Source organism: Podarcis bocagei, assembly GCF_964188305.1.
Source record: "Podarcis bocagei genome assembly, chromosome: 3".
Classification (NCBI taxonomy): Eukaryota; Metazoa; Chordata; class Lepidosauria; order Squamata; family Lacertidae; genus Podarcis; species Podarcis bocagei.
In genome coordinates, this window is record NC_138127.1 from 10,304,753 (window position 1) to 10,325,901 (window position 21,149).

The window sequence follows — 21,149 nt, forward strand, 5'->3', positions numbered from 1 at the left end:
ACATCTGTTTGAAAATCTATTCTATTGGCTAGCACAGAACGCTTCGTTCAAGCCTACTTTTGGGTGTGTGGGACCCTGTGGGCATCAGGAAAGGCCTCTCCTGTGTGCTTGGGAGCACCTCACGGACAAGCCCTGCCATAAATCCTTCAAGTGTACGAAGCCAAAGTTGTGCATTTCCCCCTTACAACAGCAACCATGTCACTAGTTGATGAGCTTGCTGCAAAGCCTGTTAAACTCCTTTACGCACTAACAGTAAAAACAATAAATCCACCAGAAGATTACATCCACCAGAAGATACAAATACACCAGAATATTACAAGCGCTTATATAGATGTGGCGCTTGACTCCCCTTCCCCAGTTTATCGCTCCTATGGCATTTTAAAATAACCGTGTCTGAGTCATCATCAGAGGTCTGAGAAGACGTACCAGTAGATGAGGAGGAATCGCCATCTCTGCGCCTCTGAGCCCTGCGTTTGGAGTGATGACTCCTCTGCCGCTTGCCACCAGATGAAGGGACTCTAGGCACTGGGAGTTCTTCCTCTGAAGACTGGACACTGAGCGCCTCCCTTGAAGGGGCCAACCGAACCGGCACAGAACTGAAAACATGTGAGGAGCTTGGATGGGAGAAATTTTCCTCTCCCGCATGCTGTGCAAGTTGAGGCCCTGAGCTCCCACACCCTAGGGGTGCTGACTGCAAACGAGGCAGTATATATAGGGTATATATAGGTCCCTCAAACCGTTTGGACTGCGCCCCATTGGTCAGAGTGGACCCAATATTGAGGGACCTACCAATTGTGGCTGACCAATCTTACCCACCCACAACATAGGTGGTCGGCCTTCAGGTCTCACTGCAACATGTGAGGACACAATTTGGCCATGCTAACTAGATAGCAGTGGCATAGCATGGAGGGGAAAGGACACAGGGGAGGATGCCTTGGGCACAAAATTTCAGCACCCAGTGCGGCCTCAGTTCATCTGCACACTTTCATCGCTGGGTTCCACTGAAAAAGACTTCCCCATGAAAACCAGGAAGTGACTTCTCCAAGCAACAGAACGACTCTTTTTCCTTATCTCAATGGCTGCAATTTCCTGGGTGATGTGGACACCATTAGGCAGTTGAATGCGCATGCATACTCCCTCTGTGTGGGTAGGCGTTGTCCCGTTTCCTATCACAGCTAGGCTTAAAGGTAAAGGGACCCCTGACCATTAGGTCCAGTCATGGACGATTCTGGGATTGCGTGCTCATCTCGCTCTATAGGCCAAGGGAGCCGGCGTTTGTCCACAGACAGCTTCCGGGTCATGTGGCCAGCATGACTAAGCCGCTTCTGACGAACCAGAGCAGTGCACAGAAACGCTGTTTACCTTCCCACCGGAGTGGTACCTATTTATCTACTTGCACTTTGATGTGCTTTTGAACTGCTATGTTGGCAGGAGCTGGGACAAAGCAACGGTCGTGGGGATTCAAATCACCGACCTTCTGATCAGCAAGCCCTAGGCTATGTGGTTTAACACCAATAGCACTTACACAACTACACTCCCCATTACAGTCGCATTTCAACCTTTTACTGTGTTTTCAGGAGATATGTGGCATTTTCCTAGCTACAAGGATATAGAACTTTAATAGCTAAGAAAATGCTTCCCAAGCATAATGCATGGCAACATTGTACTATAAATGGGGACTTAAGGTGCAATTACTGTTTTAAAAATATTGTGTGGAAAGAAGACACATGCTATGCTTTTGTTCTTTTGAATTTTTATAATATCTTGAAGCCAAAAAAGGTATCCATTAGATACTAATAAATGTATTCTGTAATGTATACGATTCCCCTCATGCTGTATGCATTCTATTTTTTTAACAGTTTGGTAAGACTCAGTTGCACAATTTAGAAGAAAATTAAATATTTTGCAGGATCCTAGCACTAGCAGACAATAGTGCTACAAATTTAAATAATAAAAACAAATGTATTATATGGTTGCAGACCTCATAAATACGAAACCTTGAAGTCATGCAATTTTTAGCATGCATGGTGTGTGTAATATAAAATATAAAATATATAAACTCAGAACAGAAATCAACCAAGACACCATCGAATTAGCAAAATCTCTTTAAGGGTTTGAAAAAAACTTATTACATTTGTAAATTATAACAAAAAGGGGGAAAATTACATACAAAGAAAAGAAAATAACCATCAAAGCACTAAAATCATATGCAACCTAAGATCCAGCAGGAGTCAACAAACATTTACAATATTTTCCACACAAATGGGCATTTATTTAAACCAAGGAATTCACATACAATGGAAGCAATGAAGGAATGAAGAGTTGGCACCACCATTTCCCTTGCTTCCCAATTACTGGTAGTCCAACAGAAATATAATGAGCACATGTCTGCTTAAACACATTTTCATAAAATCCACACTTTGGAATAAGCAGGAGGGACCATATAGCCACAGGCTTCTTCATTTGTAAATAAAATAAAAGCATGCCATATTGGAAAAGACTCTCGCTACTTCCAGCTCGTGAGGAAACTTTCATAGAAGAGCAATGTGCCAGATTTTTCAAGACCAATAATCTAAGTTGAGAAAAGACGCATGTGTGCTCTCACCTGGCTGGTGGTTCAGCACACAGAAAGTCCCCAAGGTGAAGGAGACGCCAATCTCCTTCTTCAGAAAGCCAGGGAGCTGCAATTTCCCATCATCTGCTTTCACCTCTCATACAGTCTAGTAACCAAGTGCGAGGACAGGCAAGGAGCCAAGAGCCCTGCTTTGGGAAACCTCTGCTTTCTTTTACATTTGCTTCAATCAGTAACAGCTTTTTCAATCTGCCCTACGGTTGACTTAAAAGGGGGCCCAATCCTCTGAGATGCCAAGGACATCAGTGGCCAAGTTCTGCCAGCTAACAACATCACAGGAAAACTTGGTCGAGGCAATTTAACCATGCACAGAATTCAACTTGACTGTAAACATTGCACCTTTTGAAAGCCGTCTGGGTACCGCTCCATCCACAACCTCCTCCTTTCACACTGAGACACCCTGTTATGTTTGTTTTCCTTTCGAAAGGCGAGACTTAATTGGGGCAAGAGGCATGGCAGTAGTAACCAGACAACATACCATTGTCTGAAGAAGACTTTCAGATCCAGCTTTTGCTTTCTGAAGCCAGACACTTGTGCGGTTCAATTGACTACTCCTAACCTGCCGCAACAAGGGGATACAGGAGGATAGGCAGGGTCAGGCAAACATACCAGCTAGTTCAGACTAGCATCCCTTCATTCATTCATCTACTCCCACCCACTTAGAATCTAGCCAGCGGGCACAATTAATGAGTCACTCTTAATTAAATGCAACAAGAGATTACACTGCATAGAGCCAGAGTTAGTGAGGACAGGCACACGTGATGGATTTTGTCAAGTGGTGTCAACTTTACTTGGGAATACTATTAATTTAAAAGCAACTAGCCATCGTTATAGAGAACCCCCTGCAAGACCATGGTTTCCTAAGGATTTCATTTGGTCTGCATTGTTAAGCAACCTCCTCTGATTCACCCTCTTGACTACTATACAAAATGGAATGTCCTTATCTGTTGGGTTTCACACCTCTCTGTATTTTGTAATAAAGGCTTTGGCACAAAAAAGTACCAAAATTTGTATTAAAATGCACACAGTATTTTGGGGACAAAATAAAAATGCCTACAAAAGCCACAGCGAGCGTTCTTGCATTTTTAGAATGAGTCTTGCTTTGGAATTGAGGGCTTCATTAGATTTTCTTCTGCCTTTTCATCTTATTTTGTTCTAAGGGCTTGTTAGAGATAATGTGTAAGTGTGGTGTCAGCTCCCCCCAAAAAGGCCAACAACTTTGGGGCTCCTCCCTTCCTCCCCCCTTAAAAAAGGTCGACAACTCTGGGAAAGGGGGAGTGCTGGAGGGATCTTTGCACCACAGCGCCAGATATGCTTAAGACAGCCCTGGGCAGCCCCCAGTACTTCCCCACCTTTTCCTGCCTTTCTAAGACAAAAACCAAACAAACAGGGAACCTGTCAATCCCCTGCTGGATGGCTTTGGTATATCTCCATCCGAGCTAAGTCTATCACTAAATTAAATTTGAAACAGAAAAGTCACCAAAGATCTCATCTCCTTCATGTCTTCTTTGGCTGACAGCCTTATAAATGAAGCAAAAAGAGAAGATTAATTAACGTGGATGAGATCAGAAGCAGACTGTCGAGCAACCAGGAAGAATAGAGCAGTGGGAAACAGGGCATAGGTGCAGAGTTTATATTTTAAGACAGATACATAATGAAAGGAAATTAATCATACCGCCTTAAAAATGGTGCGAGCGTGTAACCAAGCAACTGCGCCACATTCATTTCAATCTTTTGTCCTTTGTATTCTCATAAAATTACTTTTAACCAATCAATTTCCTCCTCTAATGAGATAGTGTGTGAACCTGTTGCTGAAACCAATGAATGTTAATTTTAAAGCATCTAGTACATACCGTTATGAGTTTGTGGGTGCCAGACCCATTCTAAACCCTGGACCCAGCAAGTGTTAAAATATAAGCCAGGCTAGCTTCCTGTGTTCTGGTAATCGCCTGGGTGATGGGCCATTAAGAGAGCAAAGGAGAGGGGGCTCAGCGCCAGATGACGAACGGGTGGGATCCCTCCTCCAGCTTTGAGAGCGTTAGAAGGACCAAGTCAGTGTTGGAGGGTGGAGTTTGCTGTGATGTGACCCAGATAAAAAAAAGAAAGAAAGCTATGGGCGAGGAGAGAGAGAGAGAGCACACCTCGACCAATTTCAGCTTGAATCCAAAGCTATGGCTATGGGAGAAACACGACCTTCTTGGGGTATTAATGCTGTGAGCCCCTCCATCATAAGCTCAGGTTGTATATATGTGTGAATAAACCATATACAGTGGAACCTCTACCTGCGACCATAATCCGTTCTGGAGGTCTGTCCAGAAGTCGAAACAGGTCGCTGGGAGAGGTGTCGTTGTACACATGCATGGGTGGCGATTGCCGCTCCTGCGCATGTGCGAATGGCGGCAAAACCACCGGCTACTTCCAGGTTTGCAGCGGACATTGGGCGAAATGGACGCAAGCGGACGTAAGAAGAGGTTTGACTGTATCATAAAGACACCACAGTCTCTGCTGTGCCTTATTCCCAAAAGGAAACATGGAGACTGGGCATGTGTGCCTGGAACCCCAGGAATCCTGCACCACCCGGAGATTGAGCTGGAATAATGCAAGCATAATCATTGACTCTATGAACTGGCTTTCACTAAGACTATTTTTACTTTCACATGCACTTGTTCGCCACTCTCAAGAACAAGCAGCGCAGCAGGAGTATGGAAGCTGTTGCCCTTCCAGTGGTGTTGGGCTCCATCTGCTACCAGCCTCAGCGATGATGGGAGTTGAAGTCCAGCAACATCTTCAGGGCCACCAGTTCCTCACCCTTGCATTATGGTACGACAGCCCATCACGATCCCCTGCCAAGCAATCACAGTGCAGTTTACATACAGAGCAACATATGATTAAGGTGGGGTGGGGAGACTTCAGACTCACGGGATCCGTCTCATCTTTTTACTAGAATCTCAAGGTTTGCAAGCCACTGGAGCCAGTTGTAAAAGACATACAGTGGTACCTCGGGTTACAGATACTTCAGGTTACAGATGCTTCAGGTTACAGACTCTGCTAACCCAGAAATAGTACCTCGGGTTAAGAACTTTGCTTCAGGATGAGAACAGAAATTATGCTCCGGCGGTGCAGCGGCAGTGGGAGGCCCCATTAGCTAAAGTGGTGCTTCAGGTTAAGAACAGTTTCAGGTTAAGAACAGACCTCCAGAACAAATTAAGTTCTTAACCCGAGGTACCACTGTACTGTGAGACTCAAAGAACAGTGAGCCCAGGTATTTACTTTGAATATAAGAGCTAGTACAGTGGTGCCTCGCAAGACGAAATTAATTCGTTCCGCAAGTCTCTTCGTCTTGCGAGTTTTTCGTCTTGCGACGCACGGTTTCCCATAGGAATGCATTGAAAATAAATTAATGCGTTCCTAGGGAAACCGCCTTCAGACCAGGTCCGGGGACAGTCTGTCCCCGGACCTCTTCTGAAGGCTGGGGGGGGGACAAGGGCTTTTCTTCCCACCCCCAGCATTTTAAAAAACCCCGGGACAGCGGAGGACTTCTCCACTGTCCGGGCAATCTTAAAATGCTGGCGGGCGGTATTTTAAAATCGCCCCGGGACAGCAGAGGACTTCTCCGCTGTCCGGGGCGATTTAAAAGCCCCTGGGAAGGCAGGCAGGGGGGACAAAGACTTTTGCCCCCTGCCAGCCTTCAGAAGAGGTCCTGGACCTCTTCTGAAGGCGGGCGGGGGGGTGAAAGTCTTTGCTCCGCCCCGCCTGCCTTCAAAAGCCCTCCGGGACAGCGGAGAAACGCGCTGTGTTTCTCCGCTCTCCCGGGAAGGCAGGCAGGGGGGAACAAAGACTTTCGCCCCCCGCCCGCCTTCAGAAGGTGTTCCCGCCCCGCCGCCCGGCTTCGGAGCATCGTTCCGAAGCCCGGCGGCGGCGGGAGGAGACGTTCCCGCCCCACCGCCCGGCTTCGGAGGAGGTCCGAGGACAGTGGGGAAGACGCGCTGCGCTTCCCCGCTGTCCCGGATATTTCCCTATGGGCTGTCGTCTTGCGAAGCAAGCCCATAGGGAAATTCGTCTTGCGAAGCACCTCCAAAACGGAAAACCCTTTCGTCTAGCGGGTTTTCCGTCTTGCGAGGCGTTCGTCTTGCGAGGTACCACTGTACTTCCACACAACACAAATCCACAACAGAATTTGAGGTGAGGATGTGTCATGGAGCTGCTTCTCCCACTTGGACGTCCTCTTCACCTTTGCTTGATCTGCGGGTGGCCTCAGCTTCCCCAGGGGACATGGGACATGCAAAAAGTGCACCTCCTTTGGGCATGTGCAGAGTGTCGTATCATGAGTGAAGAGGGGGGGTTGCCTAGGGTGCAAAATACCCTTACACTGGCACAGGCTATAATATATTGACCTGTAGTGCATAACAACAACAACAACAACAACAACAACAACAACAACAACTCAGGGGGGAATCGTATTATTTTCATTGTTTAAAATTAGGCATAGGCAAACTCAGCCCTCCAGATGTTTTGGGACTACAACTCCCATCAACCCTGACCTGTTACCTGTAGCTAGGGATCATGGGAGTTGTAGTCCCAAAACATCTGGAGGGCCGAGTTTGCCCATGCCTGATTTAAATGCTCAGGATTTCCCAGCTGTAAGCTGTTTCTTCCAGGGAACTTTCTCAGTCTTCTAGGGCAGGTAACCCTGAGACAGATGTGAGCATGCACTTTCAGGTGCTTTGACCCCACCCTGTACTAGTGGCAGCTTCGCAGGGAACGCCCACCCTTTCATGTGTGTTTCTTTTTTAAAAACTTCTCAAGAAGGAACATGTTCGTTCTGCTTGCCGCTTGACTCCAGAATCAGGATGGTAAGAGCCCTCAGGCCTTCCCCTCCGAACACATGAACCACCTGACGTGGGGAGAAAAATTATTTGCTCTTTGAAACCAGGGGCAGCCCTCTTTTCCTGCATCTATTTCAGGGCTCCAGATCTGTTTTTTCCACTGGACTATCAGATCGGAGCCATCAGAGCAAAAGACATTTTTGGGGGAAAAGAAAGAAAGACAGTTCTTGCGTCAGTCATGGGCAGAACCAAACATTCCCCACCTCCGCACCAGTAGGATCCAAAAGAGCTTGGAATGTGTTTGCAGAGGAGAGTTGGTGAATGCAAGGGGCTTGATGCACCCCCTTCCCCTCCTATGTAGCAATAAGAAGCTTCCCGTAATAATATTCCCGCTATCGTGGGCTTGGAAACATGCATTTTCTGAGATAACATCTAGCACCCAGCAGAGAAAAAGGGAGATGGAAAGGCAGATGTAGAAATCAAAGGGAAAGACCAGCGGGAAAGGGAAGAGATTTCTGCTTGCCAGTGGATATGTAGAAAGCTTTGACAAGCTCCCATTGCGAAACAGCAATTATTAATGCCGGTGGGTAGAAGCAAAGCCCACAAATGCATGTCTGTACTTAAGAAACCTGATGGGATTGTATAAGATGGGTGTGAGCTATTGCCTCGCCTCCTGTCCTAGATGTGGCTGGATGCCGAGGAGGGAGCAGGAACTCAGAAGCAAAATATAGGTTAGACCAGGGAGTCGAGGGACCCCAGGACCCAGGACTCTCTGATCCCAAGCCACACACCTCACTGATCCCACTCTGCACTCTACTCAAGTCCTTTTTTGCCTGGCTGGAGTGCATCCCTGAATGACAAGAATGCTTCTTACCTGCCTGGATGAAAGACAGAGAGAGGGGGAAATGGGGGAGGGGGAGAGAGAGAGTGTGCATAGAAATCTTTGGGTTTTGTATGGCTTGGGTGTAAGAGTTGCATCCAGTGCTCTGCTCACCACTGAAATGTGTCCCCCACCGGGTGGTTGTCCACAAGAGAACGTGGTCTTCAGGAGACCACTAAATTGTCTTAGGCAAAGACAAATTGGCCCTCCAGATGTTTTGGGACTACCACTCCCATCATCCCTGACCACTGGTCCTGTTAGCTAGGGGTCATGGGAGTTGTAGTCCCAAAACATCTGGAGGGCCGAGTTTGCCTATGCTTGGTCATAGTTCTTCTTTTTGGATGACCTCCCCTTAGGGAGTTCATAATCTGGGGTTCATGATAAAGGGGATCAATCTCAGACTGCAGGTTAAAGTGAGGACATTTGGTACCAGAGGAGGAGAAAAACTAAAGTTTAGGGTAGCCACAGCCATTGATTTAAGTGGGTCTACTTTGAGTACGATTTGGTTAGATACAATGCTTTGCCAGCAACATATAAGATACTTACTCTTTTCTCTCTGATCAGCTGTTGCGCTATTAATTTATGTCTAGTTACTTTGCAAGGTATTTATTTCCTTCTCCCTTCCTTTCTTCAATGAGGCTTGTTTAAGTCCTCTTGATGGATAGTGGTATGTGACTTGCTTGTATACCCAACATTTGGCTGAAAATTATTCACCTCAGTTGTCATAACCTTGTGGATTCTCACTTCATTAGTTCTAGAGACACTTGGGTGAGAGGACAGAAATAGATTCCTCCTGGCCCTCCTGTGAAAGTTTGTTAAGTCTAGAGCATTTAACTTACTGAGATAGCAAGTCTTTGTAAAAAATAATTAGTCAATATTCACCTTTAAATCTTGGCAAAGAAACATAAATTCATCATTAATATGCTGTGTTAACAACCTGTGAGGAGATGCTATGAGGCATGTACTGAACAGGTATTAATTATACACTGATGACATATCCTCCTATAACAGAGAATGTATTTCAATAATGGATGGGCTCCTATTTCAGAATGGAGGAGACATTTGATTCAGTTTGCTTTTGAAGGAGAACCTACCCAATCTGTACTTTCTGAAGCAGTGTGAAAACTGAAACACAGCCAACCTTTGAAATTTGCGCTTACCCAATGTTTGTGATGCACGTCTCCAACCAATGTTTACAAAAAATGCTTATATTGGGCATGGGGGGGGGGAGTGTGCATATATTCATGAAAATGACTTGCAAAAATCAGAACATTAGTCAAAACTGCAAGCAAACAGACGTGCATTACTAAAAAATACCATTGACCCTACCTAATTCACACTTTCTGAAACAATATGAGAACAGAAGTACAGCTATCCTTGGAAATCTGAACTGCTGTGAGCACTGTTATGTGGCCCTTGAAGGCTGATCATGAGGGAATGAGGCCCTCAGGCTTAATAAGGTTTCCTGCTCCTGCTGTAGCACTCTCTTCTGACACTACTCTTCTCCAGAGCCAGTCACATAGGAAGAAGAAAAGCTGCGAAATAATGTCTATCCCACCCCCAACCAAATCCTAGCAAACTATTGATAGATCTTAGATAATTAATAGGGTCTCACTCTACATTTGTCACGGCCACCAAAACCCATTTCTGCCTCTAAACCTGGCCAAATCCCTTCTGAAATGCAACCAGAAAAATCAATTTTATCCGCACAAGCATTACTTTTCATCTAATAGGTACAACGTTTGTTTGGCTGGACAACATCATTATGCCAGAGGTTTGGTAGTGTTTGCATTGCTCAGCGTCAATTATTGCTTCTGTAATCTTTGTGTTTTTGTGTACAGTACTCCCCAAGTCATTACGTTACCAAAGCCACACTGAGCATAGGGCTGAGATTTTATACTTAGGCAGTGTTATTTTTATAGAAAAAGAGGTGCAAGAACTCACCATGAACACCTCCCTTGTTCTCTTATAATGGCAATAGCACCCACCTGAGAGGTGCCAGAACTGAGTTCTAGTGAGTTCCGGCTGAAAAAAAAAAGCCTTGTACTTAGGTATAGTAGATGTCTGGCTTATTTAGACATGTTAGACCACTATGGGAAGAGATTACTGCTGAGGTAATGTGGCTCCTAGTCCACCAAAAGCTATTCACCAAAAGCTTGCTGGTGTACAACACTGCAAGTCTACGTTTTTAAAATGCATTTGAAAATTGCATTTCTCTGAATTGGTTGGAAAGGAAGTCGATGAAATTGTCACATAGCTACACTGAAATTACCTATAAGTCATTTGCCAGCAATTTGAAATTGTGGGAATGTGCTAATTATTAAAACAGAAGGTATGTATGATAAAACAGGAACAATATGTGACACTCCTTCAGTTTCTTGAAAGTATTGAAGGAATGGGTTTCCAAAACCCAAAACTGACTGTGCAGGCAGTTTCCGAACTGCACCAAAATCCCTATTTTTCCTTAGCTAAAATCCATTAACTCGAGCTCTGAGCTCAATGCAGAAACAAAAGCCCGGCTGTATAGACAAGTGCTGAGAGCCCTCTCCTTTATCAGTTGTGACGGCATCTATGGCCTTCACTGTACCAGTAGTAGAACAGAACAGAGAGAAGACACATCTGTGCTTTATCTTACGTCCTGGACACACTCTGACACACAAACCCAGGTCCGAGAACAAACGTCAGAGCATGTTCCCGGAGATTATTACCTCTTCCCCAGAGTAGGAAGAGGAAGATCCTTTTATGTTCAGAAGTACAGGAAGGAAGATCCTTTTATGGTTGAGAGTACCAGAGCAGGAACATATGTGATGTCAACCTGCATACATAGGCTGACGTGGTTGGAAGGAGGGAGAGGGTGCCTGGAGGATATATATATTGCATGAAACTTGTCATTTCTTTGGACTTGCTGGGGACTAATCACGCAAGTGCCTTCTGCTATCCGGAGAGCAGAATAAACTGTTTCTTTGAACCAACCTCGGTGTCATTTTGACTTCCTTCCTCCTGTCCCGGAGCAACGCAGACCCAATCGGTGAACTCCAATAAGGCTACAGTATGCTCCTTCCTCTGTGACGGAGGCGTTTATTTGTCTACCTCAGGGTTTCCAAAACTTGGGTCTCCAGCTGTTTTTGGATTACAACTCCCATCATCCCCAGCTAGAAGGACCAGTGGCCAGGCATGATGGGAATTGTAGTCCAAAAACAGCTGGAGACCCAAGTTTTAGAAGCCCCGTCCTGCCTCATTCTCAGGGCGCTTGAGAATTTCCATAGCATTGTGAGGTGGCCATGGGTGGCAAAAAAAAGTGTTTTCCTTCCCACTAAACGTTTCTCCAGCACTCTGCTGTCTCTCCAGCTTCCCAGGAATCCTGATCTGGGGGAAAAGAAAAAGAACAACTTCTATAGGCGGAGTTACCTCATAATGTCATCCCCTGGACCTCAGCTGAAGCACATGCAACCAGGAAGGCTTTAGAATACCAACTACTGGTGAAATGATTTCCAGAATGAATGAGAGACTAGTCACAAGCACCCCACAACCCCCTCAGAAGCAATTGACTCAAAAACCCTGCGCTCCACATGAGAAAGTCACCAAAAAAAAAAAAAAATCCCCTCCACTTTCCTCATGAATTGATGGAGAATAACAGTTGAAAGATGTGTGGATCCTTCCATTTCAGCTTGCAAGAACCCAACTGTGATCGTGGGAAATGGACATCAAGAAGAACCCTTAACAAACATGGCATCTCTTTTTGCACTTTGAAGGCTCAGAGCTTTCCTTTTCTTGTCTGGAGGGAATCCCCCTTGCAACTGGAAAATCAGCTAAGAGATGAACATCATTGGAAAATGGATGGTTCATCTCTATGAGGTTAACTGTCGTCTTGCACAAACAAACTTCAAAGCCACCAGGGGGTGGGGGGGAGGGGGGAAAGCGTTGAGCAGCTCCATGTGTTCTCTGACAAGAGCTGCGTGTTCTGGCAGCCTTTGTGGCTTCTTGCACCCCTGAAGGGATGAGCATTGTGTCTACGTGCTTTTTTTGCTTTTTGGAAGGTTAGGCAAGTTCTTGCTATTGCTAAAGCATATCTATATATATATTTGACAGCTAGCTTTTGCAAACAAGCCTTTCCCAGTCCAACCTTGATTGTGACATGCTGGGTGGCTATTACCCAATTCTGTATTTTTACAGAATCTGGCCATGCAGCACAATCCTATGCATATATATATATATATATATATATATATATATATGCAGAATTAAGCCCCACATTGAAGGCAATGGGGGCTTTCTGTTGAGTAAGTGTACGGTATGTTTATGATGGCAGTCTAGACTGTTTAGTATATCTGAATGAATGAATTGGATCCAGAGTAAAATGTGCAGTAGGGAGCTGGTGGTAGCTGACTTTCCTGCCTCCTGATTTCCCTGTCAAACTCTGCAGCCCTGATAAATGAGTTGACCTGATCTACAAACAGCTCACATGAGTGGCTCTGTGGTCTAAACCACTGAGCATCTTGGGCTTGCTGATCAGAAGGATGGTGGCTTGAATCTGCGTGACGGGGTGGGCTCCTGCTGTTCTGTCCCAGCTTCTGCCAACCTAGCAGTTCGAAAGCATACCAGTGCAAGTAGATAAATAGATACCGCTGTGGCAGGAAGGTAAACGGTGTTTCCATGAGCTCGGGCTTCCATCACAGTGTTCCATTGTGCCAGAAGCAGTTTAGTAATGCTGCCCACATGACCCAGAAAGCTGTCTGTGGACAAATGCCAGCTCCCTTGGCCTGAAAGCGGAGATGAGCGCCACACCCCATAGTCGCCTTTGACTGGACTTAACTGTCCAGGCGTCTTTTACCTTTTTACCTTACATGTAACTGATAGATTTGATGGCTGTGATTTGTACAGAGATTATTCCTGCACATGGTTTTAAATCTAAAATGAGAGCAAAGTCATGATTGAGTCCTGCTTGCAGGTGGCTCCATACAATCTGATGCATTGCCTATTGATTCAGAAATAAGTTTGACTGAGATCAGTGTAATTTGCTGCAAAATAAGCGTGCACAGGATTGCAGCCATAATTTATCTCTCTTTATCTTGCTCTCTCTTCTGCTCATCCAAGAAGACTATTGCAATATGGGCAAAACAATAACAGCAACAAAAATATATTCATTGCCCTATTCTGTTAGGGATGTTTTTATTTCAGGACACAACGATTATTTCCCAGGCTCTCCTGTCAAAGTCAGGACATTTGGCAAGCCAGAGTTTTAATTAATGTGCTATTGATTATCTATCATATGGTTTGGTTTGCAAATTGCTGCAATGTTTTTGTGCAGAATTTGGCAGTTTTCCACTCTAAAGGTACTCTAAAGGACATATTTGAATGTGAATTATACAAATTGTCAGTTACAAACAATAGGATCATAGGTGATCTGAGGTATGTGTGTGGAAGTGAGCCATTCATATGAATCTCCCCAAGTTGTTAAAAGGGGGGGGGGTGGAACAATCGCCACGAGATGTTAAGGCAGTTCTTAAATGCTGGGAAGCTGTGGACATCCACTTTGGTTATGAAGAAACACCATCCCTGTGTCATAATGCAAGACATGGTGGAAGATCTGACACCTACTTTTGTAGGAGTCCCTAGATAGCAGGATCTTCAGCCTCCGTTCTGATCTTTGGTCTAAACTAGTTGGTTTTGCTGCTCTGCAAATTTCCTGCTGACCATGGTGAAACCAGCCTCCTTGCCCTTCAGAAGAGTATCGTAATCCATAATTAGTTTTTTAGATGCTTAGTTACATCACCTCCTGCAGCAGTTCCCACAACAACAGACTGCTAAATTTATGGCAACTCCAGGGCAATAAGGATCATATATTACTGTTTTGAGGCCGGGGGGTGAGAAAGACTTGGAAGCTTTTCTCTGTCAGCCGTGAACGTGACAGATAAACTATCACTGAACTGGAGAGAGTTTCCTGGCATTTTCTGAGCCAGTGAGCCTGGAATCCCGCAAGTGAAATAAAGCAAGCTTTAGAAATGTCGTAACTATATGGATTGGGAAAGAGTTCTGGTAAAGAGAGTGCCTTGGACCAAGTTTTCCCCAGCCGTCTTTATTTTATGATAAATGCAGATCAATTCCCGTTAGTATATAATATTCCAGGTATGTTTAATCATTGTAATTGTAATATAATTCCTTATTATACTATCAAAATACATAAAAAAACAATTTCCATTGCCAACATTAATCTGTTGGTTTGCTTCCTTTCCTATTTATCCAGTATTTTAAACACATACATCAATTTACAAATAAATACACTAATTACTGCTTTTGCGTACTGTTTTCTGACTTGTTTAAATCTCCTTGTTTAAATGTCCCAACGTGTCTTGGGACATGCTGAAAGGATTAGAAGATTATCATAAAATATTCTATATGAATTCATAAGGTAAGAATTCTGTTTGTGTTCTTTGGATATTTCAGAGATGGGGAGAAATGGGTCTCTTTCAAAAAAATAAATTTGCATCACAGTATCACATTCTTAGGACGCAGGTGGCGCTGTGGTCTAAACCACAGAGCCTAGGGCTTGCCGATCAGAAGGTCAGCGGTTCAAATCCCTGCGATGGGGTGAGCTCCCGTTGTTCGGTCTCAGCTCCTGCCCACCTAACAGTTTGAAAGCATGTCAAGTGCAAGTAGATAAATAGGTACTGCTCCGGAGGGAAGGTAAACGGTGTTTCCTTGCGCTGCTCTGGTTCGCCAGAAGTGGCTTAGTCATGCTGGCCACATGACCCGGAAACTGTCTGCGGACAAATGCCGGCTCCCTTGGCCTATAGAGCGAGATGAGCGCACAACCCCAGAGTCGTCCGTGACTGAACCTAATGGGCAGGGGTACCTTTACCTTCACCTATCACATTCTTATGCCCTGCTCCCCAAATTGTGTGCAAATATGCACGTTCTTCTTCGGTTAGGTGTAAGTGGATATCCTATTGGTTGCTACTGGTGGAGCATGCCATGTTGCAGAGAGAAAGAACCCAACCAGGAGACGCCATTTGCTTTTTCCGTTGTGATAGGAGAAAGTGGCCTTTGAAACAAGTGGTTCCCAAAAGGTTATCCAATGGCAACGCAGTCCCACTGCATCCTCTGCTAGGTGCAGCAAGCTTTCCTCGCTTCCTACATTGGATCCTTTTGTCTTCAATAGTCACTTGGTTTGCAGATAGGTAATAATGCTTATCTCCATCTCATAAAAAGGAGGGTATTATTCACCTAGCCAACCCCATCAGCAGAAGCCAGAACACAAGTACATACTTCCACTTGCACAATGGGGCTTTCCCATCCGCCTCCTGTCCCCTTATCCCCAAATTTTTTTTGACTGAGGGGAGTTACAAGAAGCTCCCAGAATAGCGCACAGGGGGAGGAGAGAGGGTTTTGTAAGCTGCAGCAATTGAGCAGATGAAATCATTGGTAGAATGCATTGCTTTCATGACCCCTGCATAGCAAACAGCTGGAACAGGACGACTTCAGGCAGTTAGTTTGTGTCTTAGTATTTGCACACAGTGAATTACTTGTGCCCTGTTTCCTTAGGTACAGGCCGGCCGGAGTCTCCCCACCCTCACTTCCCCCAGACTAGGAGAGATTCAGCTTCAGGCCCTGAGGAGCCCTGTCAAAGAGTTGTCTACACCCCAGTTTAATCACATCCTGCTGGTTGCAAACACCTGCTCGAAACCCAAATCAATAGTTGAGTTCAGCAGACAAGAGAGGTGCAATTCAGTTTTGATGGAAGGTGTGACAATTATATGCCTGTTGGAAATTATTTCTCTTTAGCAGAATGTCTTTCATTCCGCCCTCCCAACCTTCAGGTTTGTGTAGTCTGATCTTATAAGTGATCTGCTGGTTGCCCTTGGAAATTAACAGTTGGATGTATTAAGATTCACACCTGGGAAGCTTTGTTGCTTTTAAGTACCACACTGCCTACAGGCACTGCCCATGTCTGCTCAGCCAGTTCTCTTGAAGACTTTGCACTTAAGCAAATGAATTTGCTTTCTGTCCGAAGCAGAAAAAGGAGACCTGGATAGGTGATGGGTTTGTGTGTGATGCTGTCAGAGTAAAAAGTGGTGGGGTAAGTAAACAGACTGGATAAATGCGTTTCCCAGAGAACAAAATATTTCTAGTTCCTAGATCAAGCTTTCGGTTGAAAGCTCTCCACACATCCCTAAGAGGTATTTGTTCACATTTTCTACTTCACAGCAAACTTCACAGTTCGTTATAAATGTTTATGCGTCCTGGAGAGCTATGAACTTTACTTTCCTATCTTTATAAACATTACTAGAGTGAACATATTTACACTGGTCTACAGTACCAGATTAACGTTGCTGTGTTGCAGTCAATGGGCTTAATGTTACAATGGAAATCAATCGGACTTAAATGTGCTTATAACTTCAGGTGAACTGCTGACAACTGGGCCATAAGAAAGATCTAAGCTGTGTCTTCCTCCCCATCTGCAGATTAAAAATAATTCAGTGTGGAAACCTGAAGAATGCTGAACCCCAGACTTGGAAGCACCTTTCCTCATTTTGAATTCAGTCCAATCCCTTTTGAGCTGGGACCCACTTAAAATGGTGCATTTTCTTGCTGGGGGTTCATGGGGGGGGGTTGCAAACCCCACTAGCCCCCCTTATCATAAGTCAGCAGTGGAAAATGTTCAGAACCAAATACCCATGGTAGGTGCAGATATCACATATCCTTCTCTTCTCTCTTTCTATGCTTCACTCACCCATAATATATTTATACTCATTGATTCTCTCTCTCTCTCTCTCTCTCTCTCTCTCTCTCTCTCACTCACTCTCACACACAAATACTCTTCTTCTCTGTATCTAAACATCATTCATTCATTCTTTCCTTTTATAGGTTTCTAATGCTGTTTTACTGATTTTATGCTGCTATGCGGTTTCATGCTGCTTCTTGTTAATTTTGTGCTGGTGCTGCTATTGATTGCTTTCGTATTATGACTGGTTATATCTGTGTTGCACTGATTTAAATATGTGAGCTGGCCAGACAACAGTTGATTGGATGGGATTGAAATGCCTAAATAAACAAAATAATAACATTCTATTTCGCTTCCCTCCCTCCTTCTCTTTCCTTCTTATCCATCCATCTCTCTCTCTCTCTCTCTCTCTCTCTCTCTCTCTCTCTCTCACACACACACACACACACACACACACAAAAAAAAAATAAGGTGCTTTCCAAGCTTGAAGAAAAATTGTCATTGATTGATCCCTTAATCCATGGACAGAGAACCTCTGGCCTCCAGGCCAGTCTTGACCTGCAAGGGAGTCCATGTTGCCCTGTAAGGCCACTTCCTTCAAACCTTGCCCATTTGGCTATCAAGGTGACATTACCTGACAGGCAGGAACGTGGGATTTGATCCAGCTGTTGAGTGGAGGGAGTCAGTCCCACTCAGTTTGGCTGAGCATGCCTGTTCTCCTTCTGATGTCAACAGATGCACACATATAAATCAATGCTTATTTCAGTCTCAAACCTTCAAATGATTTCGCATTTCAGAAACAAATGCATGAAGGTGGCCTTGGACTCTCTTGTTTTCTCCTGCAGGTAGCGTTGATGTGTGAGCCCTGACAAGAACGTGCAGCTCCTGCACAAGTGCTTTAGTTTCGTGGAGGGTAATATTTTAGTGTGCATGGAAGAGTGAACGGGGAGCTTGACAACCTAGTAGGAAAGACGTTCCTGGAGCTCAGTCCTTGATTGACTGATTGATAATCACAAATTGGGTTGACCTATGGCAAACCCAAGTCCTAGGGAAAACCTTCAGGGTAGGGAAGCCCTGACCACACCAGATTGCTGGATCAAGGGCGTCAACAAACAGGTGCACCTACTTACCACAATAGAATTGTCTTGAGCAGCAAGGTTGGGGGACCGGCAAACTGTTACATATATACAGTGGTACCTCAGGTTAAGAACTTAATTTGTTCTGGAGATCCGTTCTTAACCTGAAACTGTTCTTAACCTGAGGTACCACTTTAGCTAATGGGACCTCCCGCTGCCATCACACGACTTCTGTTCTCATCCTGAAGCAAAGTTCTTAACCTGAGGTACTATTTCTGGGTTAGCGGAGTCTGTAACCTGAAGCGTCTGTAACCCGGGGTACCACTGTACATTGAAGGATAAGAATACTGTAGGAAGCAATGACTGAAGCAGTATCATTCAGCTGATGCAGATCTTTGGCACACGGCAGGGAAACGATTGGTGGAGCAGTTGGAATTTCTAAGTGTATGATAAACAGGCTGAAGGAATGAATGAAAGAGAATGTGCATGGTTTAATGAGCTAGATTCTTGTCAGCAGCATTATAAATCCTCTGGTCAGAACAACCTTGAAATGGGCAGGGAATACAGCTCAGCGAAGCCAGCTGAATAAGAGATCGCCTTCCCTTCTCTGCACATTTGTGAGGAGATTTCTCTTAAAGGGATCAGCTTGCAGCCTGGCTCTGTAACAACATCTAGTGGTTTCCTTAGAATACTGCCTCATTCCAAAGAAGATGGATCGCTTGGGAGAATATCAACAACTACTTCAAAAAAGATTTTTAAGACATCCCCACCTTGGATTGATTATTACACACACACACACACACTATGGCATCGTAACACCTGCATAATTCATATGATTAAGAACAATCATGTCTGATTATAAAGTTTCATATTTGCACATAACACACTTAGAACTAGATTTCACCAGGTTTTTAATTGCCATGCTTTCCCCCCTCATAACATGCATACTTTTGAAAAGCAATAGTAAAATGGAGGTGTTTTAGTTGATTTTTTAATCAGTACAAAGAGGCTGACACTTGGTGAGGCTACATGTTTGTTTTTTCAGATGAACATAACTATTTCTGCCACTGCTTTTTCTAGAAAAAGAGGTGCTGGAACTGACCACGAACACCTCCCTCGTTCTCTTAGAAAGGCAATGGCACCCACGTGAGAGGTGCCAGAACTGAGTTCTGATTGAAAAAAGTCCCGATTTCTGTCATGTTTTTAGAGTACTGAGCTCTTTACCATTTTGTCATCTGGACAGGAAGCTGCAAATGCTGTGTTAGACCATTGCTTACTCTTTCTCAGTGTTGTTGATAATGGTCCTCCAGGATTTCAGAGAAGGCTATTTCCCTCCCCTACTTGGATATGTCAGCTGGGAATTCTTCATGCAACGCATGTGTACAGCCACTAAGCTATAACTCCTTCCCCCAAATGTTAAGAAAAACCATCATTTTTCTTAGGCTATATGACCATGAGTTCAGCATATTACTCAAAAATTTCCAAGAGCGAGTTGGGATTAGGGCTTGAAGTGTGTTATCAGGAATCCTTGCATCCCTTTTGGGCCATAAACAGGGAATCTTTGAGACTTTGAGACTGGTGAGAGGACAAACTTGTCTCCGATCAAGCAAGGTGTTCATTGTTTACATCAAGGAATTTTGCTTAAGGCTCCAGAACTTCGCCCGCAAGCCAAGACATCAACATGTACTATGAATTTTAAGCAGTGTAGAAAGGTGGTGGAGGCAGTTGGCACCTCTCTGGCATCTAATCAGATTGTTATATATATGTGTGTGTGTGTGTGTGTGTGTGTGTGTGTGTGTGTGTGTCTATACACACATCAGGATTAAATGAATACAGACCAATTAGTTTGCACTAATGATGAATTCCAGAACTAAAGAAAACGTCTTGCTTAATAGTGAATAATTTTTATTGATATGCTATTATTTACATAAACAAGTTTCCCTCCAACATGATATGCACTGCCATACCTTCCATTCCAATATTCAGAAATGAACTCCATCTTTCAGCAAATTCAACATGCCATAGTCTTCCCTCTTTTGAACACATTTTCCTCATTTATTTCTGCCCATTCCAAACATTTGATTAACCACAGCCACTCTGCTAGTGCCTGCTACTTCCTTCCCCCCCAAATTATTTTTCCAAATTATGACAAATCAAACCAAATTACTTGAATACAATTTCTTAAAATCAGGTTTCCCGCTCCTGTTGCAAACCTATGTCGATCATTTCCTCCCATAGCTGCATCATTTCTTATTTATTTAGTGTCCAGTTGTCAACCTTCATTCACCGTTACGTTGGTGCCTGTTACTTCCATTCCTGCCTGCCGCAAGCATACACACATACGCACACATACTCAGCAACTACCAGCCAGATACATACTTATGGTACCAGATTCAAAGCTACCTCATCCTCAGTTGCTTTGAACAAAATCAGCTGCCGTGGACTGCCATGTCAGAGATGCCTCCAATAGTTGCGATTCGGCACCCCCTTTGCAACAAATGGGCATCCCTGGCTGTTCATTTCCAGCATTTAAAATGGTTTGCGGAATAAATTTCATTTAACGGCAGAATATAGGTCTGCGTACTCTACTGAGCTCTGGAAAGGAGGGTTATCATAGCCGCTGTGAAAAATACCCCAACATTGCAACTGGCCGTCTGATTGAGAGACACAATTGCAAGGCTGAGCAGAGGGATGCTAGGAATTGCTTTTAGCTGCAGGGCCACAAGGAGCAGACAGGTGCCATTTTGGCTCACTTTGTGACTCACCACCTGTCAAGTGGAGCAGGGCCATCTGTATGGCTGGAAAGGGCCAAACTAGGCTCCAGTTTGCGTCACTGGGGCTGGGTTCAGATCCCTGACTGAAAATGCAAGAGCACTTGTTGTGCCTTCATCTGGTCCTGGGATCTTAGAATCAGGTCCCGTGATCCTCAGTGGGGTAGGGAATCTTTTTCAGCCTGAGGAATGGGCCAAAACGGCAAAAATGTGAGTGGAGCAATGGATGTGGCTCTGACCTT